Source organism: Arvicola amphibius, chromosome 8 (assembly GCF_903992535.2).
Source record: "Arvicola amphibius chromosome 8, mArvAmp1.2, whole genome shotgun sequence".
Taxonomy (NCBI): Eukaryota; Metazoa; Chordata; class Mammalia; order Rodentia; family Cricetidae; genus Arvicola; species Arvicola amphibius.
The window spans coordinates 65,930,878-65,945,334 of NC_052054.1; positions in this window are offsets into that span (position 1 = coordinate 65,930,878).

Consider the following 14,457-nt stretch of genomic DNA (forward strand, 5'->3'; position numbering starts at 1 on the left):
GTGTGAGATATCACTTTAAAGTTGATAAATATGTATAAATGTGGAGGAATTTTAAATTTTTATTGTTTCACCATTTCATGCATCAATAAGATGCATTTAATCAGTTATGCATACCAATTTTTTTGCATTCCATTTCTGCATCAATGGAAACTTTTTTCTTAAGAAGCCCCTTCCTTGACATGGTCCAAGATTTGTGTGTGATCAACTGAATTTAATAAGAGCTAACTGCCTAAGCACAGGAAGGAGATTATTTAGCGGAGCAAGAAGTAGTCATCTGTGGCTACAGAACTGAAGAAAAGGACAGACTCTCTCACATTGATTACTAATTGCCAATAGTGTCTCTGGAGGGGTGCATTTTACATTGATTATATTTGCTTCCTTTTCTTTAAGATATAGATATTCATTTTATTTTTTGTAAAATGCATTTAGGTGTTTAACTAAAGCAACTCATTTTAAGCAGACAAAGCCCTGGGTGAAATTAAGACTAGTATTAGACAGAAGATAAAAAACAGCACTTTTTAAATTTAAAGGTAAATTCTTGTTATTTTTGAAAGTTTTTATTTTAACAGCACTTCTTTGTGGGATCAAAACATGATTTTTGCTTTGTAACTAGAATAAAGTGACTTTCCTCTTTTAAGAATTTAAAATAAAGTATAAATATGTCATTTCTCCTCTCCATCACCTCCTGACTGAACTTCCAATAGTCCCATCCTCACTGTCCGCTCCCACACCCAGGGCCTTCTCCTCACTATTTATTGCTGTTATATATACATAGAATCCTCAAATGAATAAGACCCTCTGAGTCTGCTCATTTCTATTTTTGTGTATAGTTTTCCAGGGATTATCAATTGATATTTTCCACTTTAGATATTTTGTTTGATGCATGGCATTAATTACCATTTTTTTGCTTTGATGGAATACCCATTAATGTAAACTACATTAGATATTAAGCTTTCATATTTTCAAGGTTGGTTAATAGGCCAATGAAAAATTAAAGTGTTCAATCTAAGAGAATAAAGGCATTTGCCTTGCTTGGTTTTCAGGACAATATTGGACTCAATTGTGTATTGGTCAGAAAGTCCTAGATTAATTTACCCCATCCACCTCCTCCTCATTACACTCCCAATATTAATCTTCCCACTTCTCAATCCCAAATTCACAGCCTCCTTTTTACTAATGATTATTGTTGTATATACATATAAAACAACATATTATTTGAATTATTGAATACAACCATCTGTATCCATTCATTGGTATCTGTGGGTATAAGATTTACGGCTGACCATGTGGTATTTTGCACATTTGATATTTTGTTTGGTACATTAATTTCATTGTTTTTACTTTTAGTGGAATATCCATTAATGTAAATTGTGTTAATAGCTATTCTTAATATTTTCAAGGCTTATTTGTAATCTAAAAAGAAAACAAAACTTTTCATAATAACACAATAAATAATTTTGTCTGGTTTGACAGTCAGAAGAGTCCTGACTTCTACTGTGTGTTTGTCACATTTTCTAAATTAACAGATCATGCAGACATATATAATGGATCTCTCTCTCATATATATATATATATATATATATATATATATATATGTATCTATATACATATATATGATAGATTGACATTAGTATTATATGTAGTAAGTACTATATATATAGAGAGAGAGACAGAGAGACAGAGAGAGACAGAGAGAGAGACACAGAAACAAAGAGACAGAGAGAGGCGATTTAATAGAACAGCTTACAGTGATCTACTAATGCAATGTTGGTTGTTTATGAATGGAAGTTCCAAAAATCCAGTATTTGTTCCATGCACTATGCCATATGTCTCAGCTAGCCTTGAGTATATGCTAGAATCCCAAAGAATTAGGCTCTAATGCAAGTGAAGGAATGAACTTGCCAAGAAGAGCTAGATTAAGCAGACAAAGAGAGATCAAGCTTCCTTTTTTCCATGTTCTTTACAAAAACTGCCAGGAGAATGTGTAGTCCAGAGTGGAAGTAGATACTCTCACCTATAAAGATCTTGATTAAAGCTGTAAGTTTTCATCTCAAAAATCCAGAGCAGAAGTTATCTTTCCTAATCAAATTATTTAATTAAGAAAAAGTCCCTCACAGGTGAGTGCTGTCATTTGTGTCTTTGCTAATTTCAGAAGTAGCTAAGTTGATAACTAAGAAGAGTCCTTGAGATTCTACTTTTAACAACTGCCCTATAGGTCCAGCTGTTCAGGTTGGCACCAAAATAAAACATTCATTCAACAACATTGCAGGTGAGGAGATGTCTGTTTGATCTCTCCTTTATCATCGATCTATTTCTCTGTTAATCCCCTAATCTGATTTTAAACTCTAAGTGTAGTCATTACAACTTGGATGGAAAGGTATCCGGGCAGTTGGGAACCAAGGAATACCACAGAGTCATACCACAAAACAAACCTCACACATGAGATTTACTGGGAGGGGGAAAACAGGAGGGTGTTTGCCTCTCCTTGGGGTACAAAACAGCCAAGAATTGAGCAAAAGGCAGAGTTTATATAGTTTCTTGGGGAGGGTAAATCTTTTCTGGTGAAGCTTTCTAGTATGTGAATTGCTGAGATTTAAAGTCCAGAGTTTGGGTTTATTAATCTGTGCTGTGGGGCCTGGGACATACCTTCAGGACATAGTGTTCTGTGGGTGGGATCTGGCATGTGGATGTCCTCATGGGAGGGTCACAGCTACTCACTTGCCTTGAAGTACTTACAATATGTAAGTGGTCTTTGGGTACTAGATACCTCCAAAGAGAAGCAGACTGATAAGATAGTTCAGTTGATGGTAATAATAGATAAAACTGAATACCGTGATAAATCCAGAACAGAAAAAAAGCTTGTCAGAATTGAACCAGTCCTTTTATAATTCTAATAACTCCTAATAAAGCCCAGACTTCCTCCCAAAGAATTGAACTCCCTCTCTTAGGGAACAAATGTGGAAATCACAGCTGCTATAAGTGAAAGAGAAAAAAAATCATTTTTATTTCAGGTCATCCTCAGAGAATGGTTTCACGCAACACTTCATACAGATATCCCCAGTACTTGGTGATATTATTATGCCCCTGAGATAATAGAAACCAGTCACCAAAGTTCAAAGAGGGGAAAATTCCTCTTCTAAGCAGAACAATAGACCCAAAGATGTCTGCATTCTCACTTCCAGGACTTGAGCTTATTACCTCTAGTGCCAGTTAGGACTTAATTAGAGATCTAAGGAGAGAATTTAAGCCATGAGGTATTAAACAATATTAATTTCTTGATAATACAAACAAGTGGACAAGAGGGTCAACTTCATAGAAACAAATAAGGAAAGGAAAAAGAATTGGAAAATGCTGGCGCTCAGCTCCTATGGATAAGTAAATTGTGGCAAAGGGTATGGAAGACCATTAGAGGTCATAGAGAAAAAAGAGTGCTCTGAGACCTGCCTGAAGGAATATCTGACTTGAGCATATGGAGATACTTTGAGATTCCAGCCTCCCCTTGTAAGATTATAAGTATATTTTATAAGATTATAAGTATATATTATAAGATTATAAGTATCTTGTCTTAGAACACTGTGCTGATCTTATCAACACCAGTTTGATATACCTGTGGTCTGAAATTATGTTCCTTTGTGAAATAAAATGCTGTGATGTGTGAATGTTCATTTCCTGGCTTGGAAAACACAGAGGACGGGGTGGGGGAAGCTGTGAGGAATAGAGGAAAAACATTTTATTTAAAGACTCTTCTGAAACCTGACTACTAAACAAAGTTCCTGCACTGGCAGAAGAAGAGAAGTCTTCCTTCCTGTGACAACACTGATGTGAAAAATCTCTAACAGGAAGGACTGGCCCTCAGATTGATAGAAGCATGTCTTCTGCTTCTAAAGAATTGATACACTGCTCCAGGAGCATGAGTAAGAACAATACCAAGACTCACCCTGATCCCAATGCTCAGAGTGCTGCTGTGCCTTGGTAAGAGATGGATCTGTGACTCCCAATGACAATGGGACATTCAGGTGCTATGGTTATTTTATGAACAATCCCCAGCTGTGGTCAAAATCAAGTGATCCCCTGGACCTCATGGTCTCAGGTAAGCATCCCTGATCAATCCTTTCTTAGTGTACAGGTACATTCAGGAATCTTCTCTGAGAAGAACTCTAGTGTAGAATAAGAGTAGCAAAACTCTTAAACTTTACAGTCCAAAAAACTTCACCTTTCATTTATGATCAGGAATCAGCATAGCTTTATGCAAGTCCTCTTCTCCAAGACTCATTGGAATTTAGCTGAGAAAAGGGGATCTAAGGGAGACACACAATTGACAAAGGGATCAGACATTGTCTCTGTACTAGTTGGGTATTTTGTTTTCTGATAAAACTCAGTGAGGAAAGTTTTTATTCCATCATATAGCCTTCAATCTATCATGAAGAGAAATTGAGGTAGGTACTAAAGGAAAGACCTGAAGCAGAGGCTATAGAGTAGCACTTCATGAAGGTTTATGCTCCAGTGGCTTGCTCAGACGCTCAAACCACTCACATCAATTATCAATCAATCAGAAAATTTCTCCTGTAGTCTTTCCTATAGGTCAATAAAATCGAGACAGTTTTTTTCAATTAAAGCTGCATCTTTACAGATGATTCTAGCTTGTCTCAAGATAGCAAAACATCATCAGAATAGTTTCTCGTTCCCAGTAGTTTTCTCAGCCTGTTTTCTTATACCATCAAAATCCAACTTTTATTTTCTTCTTTATTTTCTGAAAGCTTCGAGCCCATTATTGAGGTAACTGCTGTTCATGAAAGTCTTGGGGTACACAGATTGCAAGACCCAGTCAAGCAATTTTGAGTCCGTCAGTCTGGATTAGCCCCTTACATCCAATGATAAAGTTGTTTATGCCTGGGTGGGACTGAATTTTGATCTTGTTATACATCTGAGAACCCAAAGGCACAAAATTTGATCTGTGACAGGGTAAAACCCAGAAGTACTTAAAGTCCAGATTGAGGTATAAAAAAGCATGTCAAATTCAAGGGCTGGGAGCTCAAATATTCACCTGTGCATTCATTTCTGATAGAATCCAAGGAACAATTCCTCACCCCTACTGAGAATGGCAAGTGAGAGCTCTACTGGGAGGTGGGTACTGAAAGGCATGAAATCAATATGGGTTTGTGACGTTTCTGACATTGGGAAATTAGGGCTACTGGACTTGCTCAACCCTTACAAGCAGCAGGAAAAGTCCATGTAATAGCTTCAAAATCAGATGCCATTAATAAAATGCATTTATAGAACAATTAGAATTAGTCAAGACATGAGTAGCCTACAGGAATGGCTCAGCTCTCTTAAACATGTTACATAGTCTGTGCTATTATTTTGATTCTCTTCATAAACTCAGAATATTAGAACATGAAAAGAGCAAGACTATATGAGAATTGGTTGAGAAAGAAAATTCTAGATTAAGAGATAGACACAAACATTTGAGTTCTGTCAAGGATATGAGGAGCTGAGTACACAAATCGTATTGTGAGAAGACTTTGATGTGACCTGACTTCTTTGACCTCTTTATGCCAAAACCCACAGCATCACAACACCAAGGTCACCCAGTTGAAAATCTCATAAGGATGGCTGTGGCTGCCTTAATTCTGGTGACTCTAGTGATACTGCAGTCAGAGGCTTGGAACAGCAAGAAAATGGAAAAAAAAAAGATGCAACCAGAAGTTAAATAAGAAAGTCCTCTAGATTCCATACTTGAGAACACTGTGTAGAATAAGTCTGGTGGACCCATTCAATTCTGTAAACAAAATTGTATGTACAATAAGAAACTGTATTCTGAGAAAGTACAGGCAGCAAATAGGTTCTAGATGCATGCGATTCTGGAGTTCCTGTCAAGAGCACTTTATCTGCTCAATTATATTCCTTCCCTGACACCTTACTGTGGATATTTTCTCAATTATTCCTTTTCTCTTCTTACCTTCATGAGTATGTATGACATGGCCCTGGTTTTGTTTCAGTTTCAAAGAACATTTTACTTTACAATGCCAGAGTCAATATCATTTATCATGGATCTTTACTTTTACTACTGACAGAGAGAACACAGATCAGACAACAAATGCATTTATAGAAGCCAGATTCTGGAGTGAATTAAGTGGGATGAAAATAACGTCCCCAAATGCTCTATGGTGGCATCAGTATCATCTGTGATAATTACTAGATTGATTTGAGGACTCTTTTTGAACACTTCATATTTTCTTTCAATGCAATGACAATAGTAGGAAATAAAGAGGTACAATATTGTTGCCATGACTTTTAATGGTTTCATGACTTTTAAATATAGCATTTTCAGTGCTTGTTATGTAATATACTTACAAATAAAAGTCCTGACAGACTAACATAAGCCAGACCTGAAGTCTGTACATCTCTATGAACATTGGTGAAGTTAGAATAGCTATTCTAAAGATGTACTTCACATTGAGTTTTACATTTCCAAACTATCATCTTTGTAAACACATCCTGCACTTGGCATTTGATGATCACTTGTGGGTTCCAGTCACAGTCATTATCATGATTCCAACTTAAGATCACATGTGTGGAGTGCAGGAGTGATACAGCGATGATGTCTTCTTTGTCATTTGAAATTTCACAGTTTATTGATATTTAATAAAAAAGCAATTACTTTATACATGGTCTTAATCTACATGGATAAAATAAATAATTACAAATATTAACTTTTCCTTCAAATTTGAAAACCTGGTTTTATTAAAAGAGATACTCTGTCAATTCTGGAGAATTACATACACTGTAATTTGATCATATTCATATATACTCTCAAGCTTGACTACAATTGACCCTCATTCCCCAACAATTCAGAACTTCTGGAGAGATAAATTTGTCTTAAAGGACACTTTTATTCCTTTATTTTTTATTATAAAATATTCAGCTTTAATAAAGGAAAGAAAAGGAAACTTACAAAAGCCAAAGTTCCAGCGAGGAGCACAGGAAAACAAAAAGGAAGCAGGCCGCACACCTTAAGATTTTATAAGTAAATATTAGCCTAAAGGGGACATGCCTTACAAACAAGGTGATTGGCTCGGCTTCCCCTTCAATTCCACCCCTTTTTTCCTGTCTCTCTGGAGAAAACAAGAAAGCAAATGAAAAAGACAAACAAGAATAAAATAAAATGAACACATTAACAACAATAAAAACCTGAGACCACAAGAAATGCATATGAATACAGACACACATACACACACAAAACCTATAAAAACATTAAATCTAAAACCATAATATACAAGCAAAGGAGGGACAGAGGCAGGCAGGTCCCTGTGGCTTCAAGGCCAGTGTAGTCTACAAAGCATTCCATGACAGCCAGAACTGTTACACAGAGGAACCCTGACTCCAAAAACAAAACAAAACAAAAATATAAGATCAAAAATACCTTTTTAAGTCCATTTTGTGTTAGCTATCTACTAGTGGTCATGGGGCCTGCACTGAAGTGTGGTTTTTTTTTTATCTTTTTTTTTCTCATGGTTTAATTTTTTTTTTATATTTAAAAATTTCCATCTCCTTCCCTCTTCCTCCCCCCTCCCTACACTCCTCCTCCCCCTTCCCTCCCCTCCTTCTCCTCCTTCCCTCTCCTCGCCTCCACCCATACCTCCCCTCCCTCCCTCTCAAGGCCAAGGAGCCATCAGGGTTCCCCACTCTATGCTAAGACCAAGGTCCTCTCAACTCCCCCCAGGTCCAGGAAGGTGATCGACCAAGCTGAGAAGGCTCCCACAGAGCCCGTCCATGCAGAAGAGTCAGAGCCCAGCGCCATTGTCCTTTGCTTCTCAGTCAGCCCCCGCTGTTGGCCACATTCAGAGAGACGGGTTTGGTCGCATGATCCATCAGTCCCATTCCAACTGGAGTTGGTGATCTCCCTTTAGTTCTGTCCCACCGTCTCCATGAGTGAACGCACCCCTCTCGTTCCTGACTTTCTCCCTCATGTTCTCGCTCCTTCTGCTCCTCATCAGGACCTTGGGAGCTCAGTCCAGTGCTCCAATGTGGGGCTCAGTCACCTTCCCCATCTGTCGCCAGCTGGAGGTTCCCTCACAGTCCTGACTTTCTTTCTCATGTTCTCTCTCCTTCTGCTCCTCATCAGGACCTTGGGAGCTCAGTCCGGTGCTCCAATGTGGGGCTCTGTCATTTTCTTCATCTATCATCAGGTGGAGGTTCTATGGTGATATGCAAGAAATTCATCAGTATGGCTATAGGAACTGGCCTTTTCAGGCTCCCTCTCCTCAGCTGCCCAAGGAACTAACTGGGGGTGTCTCCCTGGAAACCTGGGAACCCCTTTAGGGTCAAGTCTCTTGACAACCCTCAGGTAGCTCCTTAAATTAAGATATGTGCTTCCCTGCTCCCATATCCACCCTTCCTATATCCCAAGCACCCCATTCCTGCGAGCTCCCCCCATTCTCCCCTTCACACTTTTCTCTCCCCATCTTCCCTTGGCCCAGTCTCGCCCAACCCTCAAGTTCCCAATTTTGCCTGGCGATCGTGTCTACTTCCAATATCCAGGAGGATTACTATATCTTTTTTTGGGAGTTCACCTTCTTATTATCTTCTCAAGGATCCCAAATTTATAGGCTCGATGTCCTTTAATTATGGCTAGAAACCGATTATGAGTGAGTACATCCCATGTTCATCTTTTTGGGTCTGGGTTACCTCACTCAGAATAGTGTTTTCTATTTCCATCCATTTGCCTGCAAAATTCAAGATGTCATTGTTTTTTACTGCTGAGTAGTATTCTAGCATGTATATATTCCACAGTTTCTTCATCCATTCTTCCAGTGAAGGGCATCTAGGTTGTTTCCAGGATCTGGCTATTACAAATAATGCTGCTATGAACATAGATGAGCATATGCTTTTGTTGTATGATTGGGCATCTCTTGGGTAGATTCCCAATAGTGGAATTGCTGGGTCCTGGGGTAGGTTGATCCCGAATTTCCTGAGAAACCGCCACACTGCTTTCCAAAGTGGTTGCACAAGTGTGCATTCCCACCAGCAATGGGTGGGGGGATAATGTGGGAGGAGCAGGAGGAAGGGAGGAAAGGGGAACTGGGACTGATATGTAAAATAAGAAAAGATTGTTTAAAAAAATAAAATAAAATAAAAAAGAAACATCTGAAGTCTTCTGTGGAGACTACAGCTCTTTGACCAAACTGAATGGGGTAAAGGGTTTCTTTGGATTACATATATTGCACAATCCTAGGCCACATTCCATTGAGGGAAGTCAAGGCAGAAACCTGGAGACAGAAACTGAAACAGAAATGATGGAAGTTCACCAAATACTGAATTGTTTGTTCCCCATGCTTTGCTCACCCTGCTTTCTTATACAATTTGGAATGATCTCATGAGGAGTGGCACCACTCATAGAAGTCTAGGCCTTCTCACATTGACCATGAATCAAGAAAACAGACTTGCCTGTAGGCTAATCATATGAATGCATTTCTCAGTTGAAAGTCCCACTTGTCTAGTGACTACAGCTTGTGTCACATTGGTCAAAACCACAACTATTACACTATCCCAAAGGTTCTCTTTTGCATTTTCCTGCATCTACTATGAGATACATCTTTGTCTGTCTGTCTGTTTCTTTGCTCTTTTGAAACAGGGACTTGCTAGATAGCCTCCAACTTTAGATCTTCCTGTATCAACCTACCAATAGATAATGTTACAGGGACTGTGAACACACTGAAAAAGGAAATTTATTTGAAGTCTCTTTAATCCAAGTTGCCTTCCAAAAGTGTTTCAAAAATTCAGCAGAGAGATGCTTTCAGGCCCAGGTGACATAAATTTTTTAATCCAGTTATGCTTTGGGGCAATGATCTTTTATCCTGTCACTTGTATTGTTTTTAATAAAACACTGACTGACCAGTAGCCAGATAGGAAGTAGAGGTGGGGCAACAAGAACAGGAGAATTCTGGGAAGAGGAAAGCTCAGTCTCGAGTCATCACAGAGAAAGCCAGACACAGAGCAAACAAGATGAGAATGGGTCAATTTAACATGTAAAAATTAGTTAATAAGAAGTCTGAGCTAATAGGCCAACCAGTTTATAATTAATTTAGACCTCTGTGTGTTTCTTTGGAACTGAACAGCTGAGGGACTGGATTGGACAGAAAGTTCTGTCAACACAGTTATAGCAAAAAAATCAAATAGAACATCTGCAGGAAAATGGATGCAACTTAAAACTATTATGTGTAGCAAAATAAGCTGGATTCAGGAAGATGAATACATGTATACATTTATATTATACATACTGTGTGTATGTATGAGTGTGTGTGTGAGAGAGAGACACACACAGAGAGAGGAGAGAGAGAGAGAGAGAGAGAGAGAGAGAGAGAGAGAGAGAGAGAGAGAGAGAGAGAGGGAGGGAGGGAGAGAAATAAAGAACTAGAAAAAGTATCATGGGACTAAATTAAGAGTTCTTAGCATAAGTTTTCTAACTTGGAGGAAGTTTCATATGTGCATGAAATGTGTTTTGATCATATCCAATGCTCACTCCAATCCCGCAAATGGCTGTTTTATAAAGTGTAGGTCAACCTTTTCCAGGGCTCAGGGAACATCACAAAATGAAAGACAGTGAAATGACCATAAGAGCCAGAGGACAGGAAGGAACACTGTGAAATGCGAGCCTCTGAACATAGCTGTTACACACAGGAACTCACAGCAGGTGCTATTACCTAGTTTGTCAATAAATACCAATATGTAGAAGTCTCCAATGGTGTGGTGACTGAAAGCCCTTCAGGTATATTCTCAGGTGATGTAATAGGATAAAATGTTGAGACTTCTTTCTAAATACATAGGCAGTTGTAAATATTGGTGTTACCTTGGTGTTACTGCTATTGTGAGTTTTAATTATTAATGTCACCCTGACACAATCTAGAATAACTTCAAAATAGAATATGAAAGAGAGTTTGTCTAAGTCAGAGATAATTGGCCTATAGGCATGTCTGGGAAAAATTTTCCTGTTTAGTTTAATTGGTTTGAGGAGACCTACCCACAAATTAAGGAATGGCACCATTTCCTAAACAGGATATCCTGGACTGTTTAAGAGTGAAGAAAATTAGCTGTGCATAAGAATACATTCCTTGATCTCTGCTTTCTCACTATGTCTGCCTCAAGTGACTGTCTCTGTAACACTGTTAGTCAAATAAACCTTTTCTTCCAAAAAAAAAAAAAAAAAGACCTGAAGAAGGACACACATGGAGGGCCCCAGGAAGGGGAAGTAGTTAAGATGCTCTGAGTAAGAAGTATCACCTTTCACAATAGCCACAAATAGCATAAGATATCTGGGAGTATCTCTAACCAAGGAAGTGAAGGATTTATTTGACAAGAACTTTAAGTCTTTGAAGAAAGAAACTCAAGAGGATACCAGAAAATGGAAGGATCTCCCCTGCTCATGGATTGGGAGGATCAACATAGTAAAAATGGCAATTCTACCAAAAGCAATCTATAGATTCAATGCAATCCCAATCAAGGTCCCATTAAAATTCTTCACAGAGATTGAGAGGACAATAATCAACTTTATATGGAAAAACAAGAAACCCAGGATAGCCAAAAAAATCTTATACAATAAAGGTTCTTCTGGAGGCATTACCATCCCTGACTTCAAACTCTATTACAAAGCTACAGTATTGAAAACGGCTTGGTATTGGCATAAAAACAGAGAGGTCGACCAATGGAATCGTATAGAAGACCCGGATCTTAAACCACAAACCTATGAACACCTGATTTTTGATAAAGGAGCCAAAAGTACACAATGGAAGAAAGAGGGCATCTTCAACAAATGGTGCTGGCATAACTGGATGTCAACCTGTAGAAGAATGAAAGTAGATCCATATCTATCACCATGCACAAAACTCAAGTCCAAATGGATTAAAGACCTCAATATTAATTTGAACACATTGAGCTTGATAGAGGAGAAAGTGGGAAGTACTCTACAACAAATGGGCACAGGGAACCGTTTCCTACGCATAACCCCAGCTGCACAGACTTTAAGGGCAACATTGAATAAATGGGACTTCCTGAAGTTGAGCAGCTTCTGTAAAGCAAAGGACATTGTCACTAAGACACAAAGGCAGCCTACTGACTGGGAAAAGATCTTCACCAACCCTGCAACTGACAAAGGTCTGATCTCTAAAATATATAAGGAACTCAAGAGACTAGACGGTAAAATGCCAATTAACCCAATTAAAAAATGGGGCGCTGAACTGAACAGAGAATTCTCAACAGAAGAAGTTCGAATGGCCAAAAGACACTTAAGGTCATGCTCAACCTCCCTAGCTATCAGGGAAATGCAAATCAAAACAACTTTGAGATATCATCTTACACCTGTCAGATTGGCTAAAATCCAAAACACCAATAATAACCTTTGCTGGAGAGGTTGTGGGGTAAGGGGTACACTCATCCATTGCTGGTGGGAATGCAAACTTGTGCAACCACTTTGGAAAGCAGTGTGGCGGTTTCTCAGGAAATTCGGGATCAACCTACCCCAGGACCCAGCAATTCCACTATTGGGAATCTACCCAAGAGATGCCCAATCATACAACAAAAGCATATGCTCATCTATGTTCATAGCAGCATTATTTGTAATAGCCAGATCCTGGAAACAACCTAGATGCCCTTCACTGGAAGAATGGATGAAGAAACTGTGGAATATATACATGCTAGAATACTACTCAGCAGTAAAAAACAATGACATCTTGAATTTTGCAGGCAAATGGATGGAAATAGAAAACACTATTCTGAGTGAGGTAACCCAGACCCATAAAGATGAACATGGGATGTACTCACTCATATTCGGTTTCTAGCCATATTTAAAGGACATCGAGCCTATAAATTTGGGATCCTTGAGAAGATAATAAGAAGGTGAACTCCCAAAAAAAGATAAAGTAATCCTCCTGGATATTGGAAGTAGACACGATCGCCAGGCAAAATTGGGAACTTGAGGGTTGGGCAAGACTGGGCCAAGGGAAGATGGGGAGAGAAAAGTGTGAAGGGGAGAACGGGGGGAGCTCGGAGGAATGGGGTGCTTGGGATATAGGAAGGGTGGATATGGGAGCAGGGAAGCATATATCTTAATTTAAGGAACTACCTGAGGGTTGTCAAGAGACTTGACCCTAGAGGGGTTCCCAGGTTTCCAGGGAGATGCCCCCAGTTAGTTCCTTGGGCAGCTGAGGAGAGGGAGCCTGAAAAGGCCAGTTCCTATAGCCATACTGATGAATTTCTTGCATATCACCATAGAACCTCCACCTGACGATAGATGAAGAAAATGACAGAGCCCCACATTGGAGCACCGGACTGAGCTCCCAAGGTCCTGATGTGGAGCAGAAGGAGAGAGAACATGAGAAAGAAAGTCAGGACCGTGAGGGAACCTCCAGCTGGTGACAGATGGGGAAGGTGACTGAGCCCCACATTGGAGCACTGGACTGAGCTCCCAAGGTCCTGATGAGGAGCAGAAGGAGCGAGAACTTGAGGGAGAAAGTCAGGAACGAGAGGGGTGCGTTCACTCATGGAGACGGTGGGACAGAACTAATGGGAGATCACCAACTCCAGTTGGAATGGGACTGATGGATCATGCGACCAAACCCGTCTCTCTGAATGTGGCCAACAGCGGGGGCTGACTGAGAAGCAAAGGACAATGGCTCTGGGCTCTGATTCTTCTGCATGGACGGGCTCTGTGGGAGCCTTCTCAGCTTGAGCGATCACCTTCCTGGACCTGGGGGGAGTTGGGAGGACATTGGTCTTAGCATAGAGTGGGGAACCCTGATGGCTCCTTGGCCTTGAGAAGGAGGGAGGGGAGGTATGTGTGGAGGGGAGGGGAGGGAAGGGGGAGAAGGAGGGGAGGGAAGGGGGAGGAGGAGGGGAGGGAAGGGGGAGGAGGAGGGAAGGAGATGGAAATTTTTAAATATAAAAAAAATAAACCATGTGGAAAAAAAAAAGATGCTCTGAGTAAACTGGGATGGGATAGAAGAGAGGGGATGGGAGATAGGAGCATAAGGGATTGAGATGGCCAAGTTAGAGGAGGGATGGAAAGGGAGGACAGAGAAAGAGGTACCTTGATAGAGGGAGCCATTGTGGGGTTATGGAGAAATCAGATGCTATGGAAATTCCCAAGAATCCACAAGGATGAATCTAACGAAGACTCCTAGCAATAGTGAAGAGGGTGCCTGAACCGATTCCCCTAGAAACAGATTAGTGACTACCCTATTTGTTATCATAACACCTACATCCAGTAACTGATGGTTCACAGTTAGGCACTGGACTGAGCTCCTGGAGTTCAGTTAAAGAGAAGAAGGAGAAATCATATGAGCATGTGAGGGAGGTCAAGATCATGATGGGGAAAATCACAGAGACACCCTACTTAAGTTAATGGGAGCTTAAGGACTCTGGATCAACAGCTGGGGAACCTACATGAGACCAAACTAGGCCTCT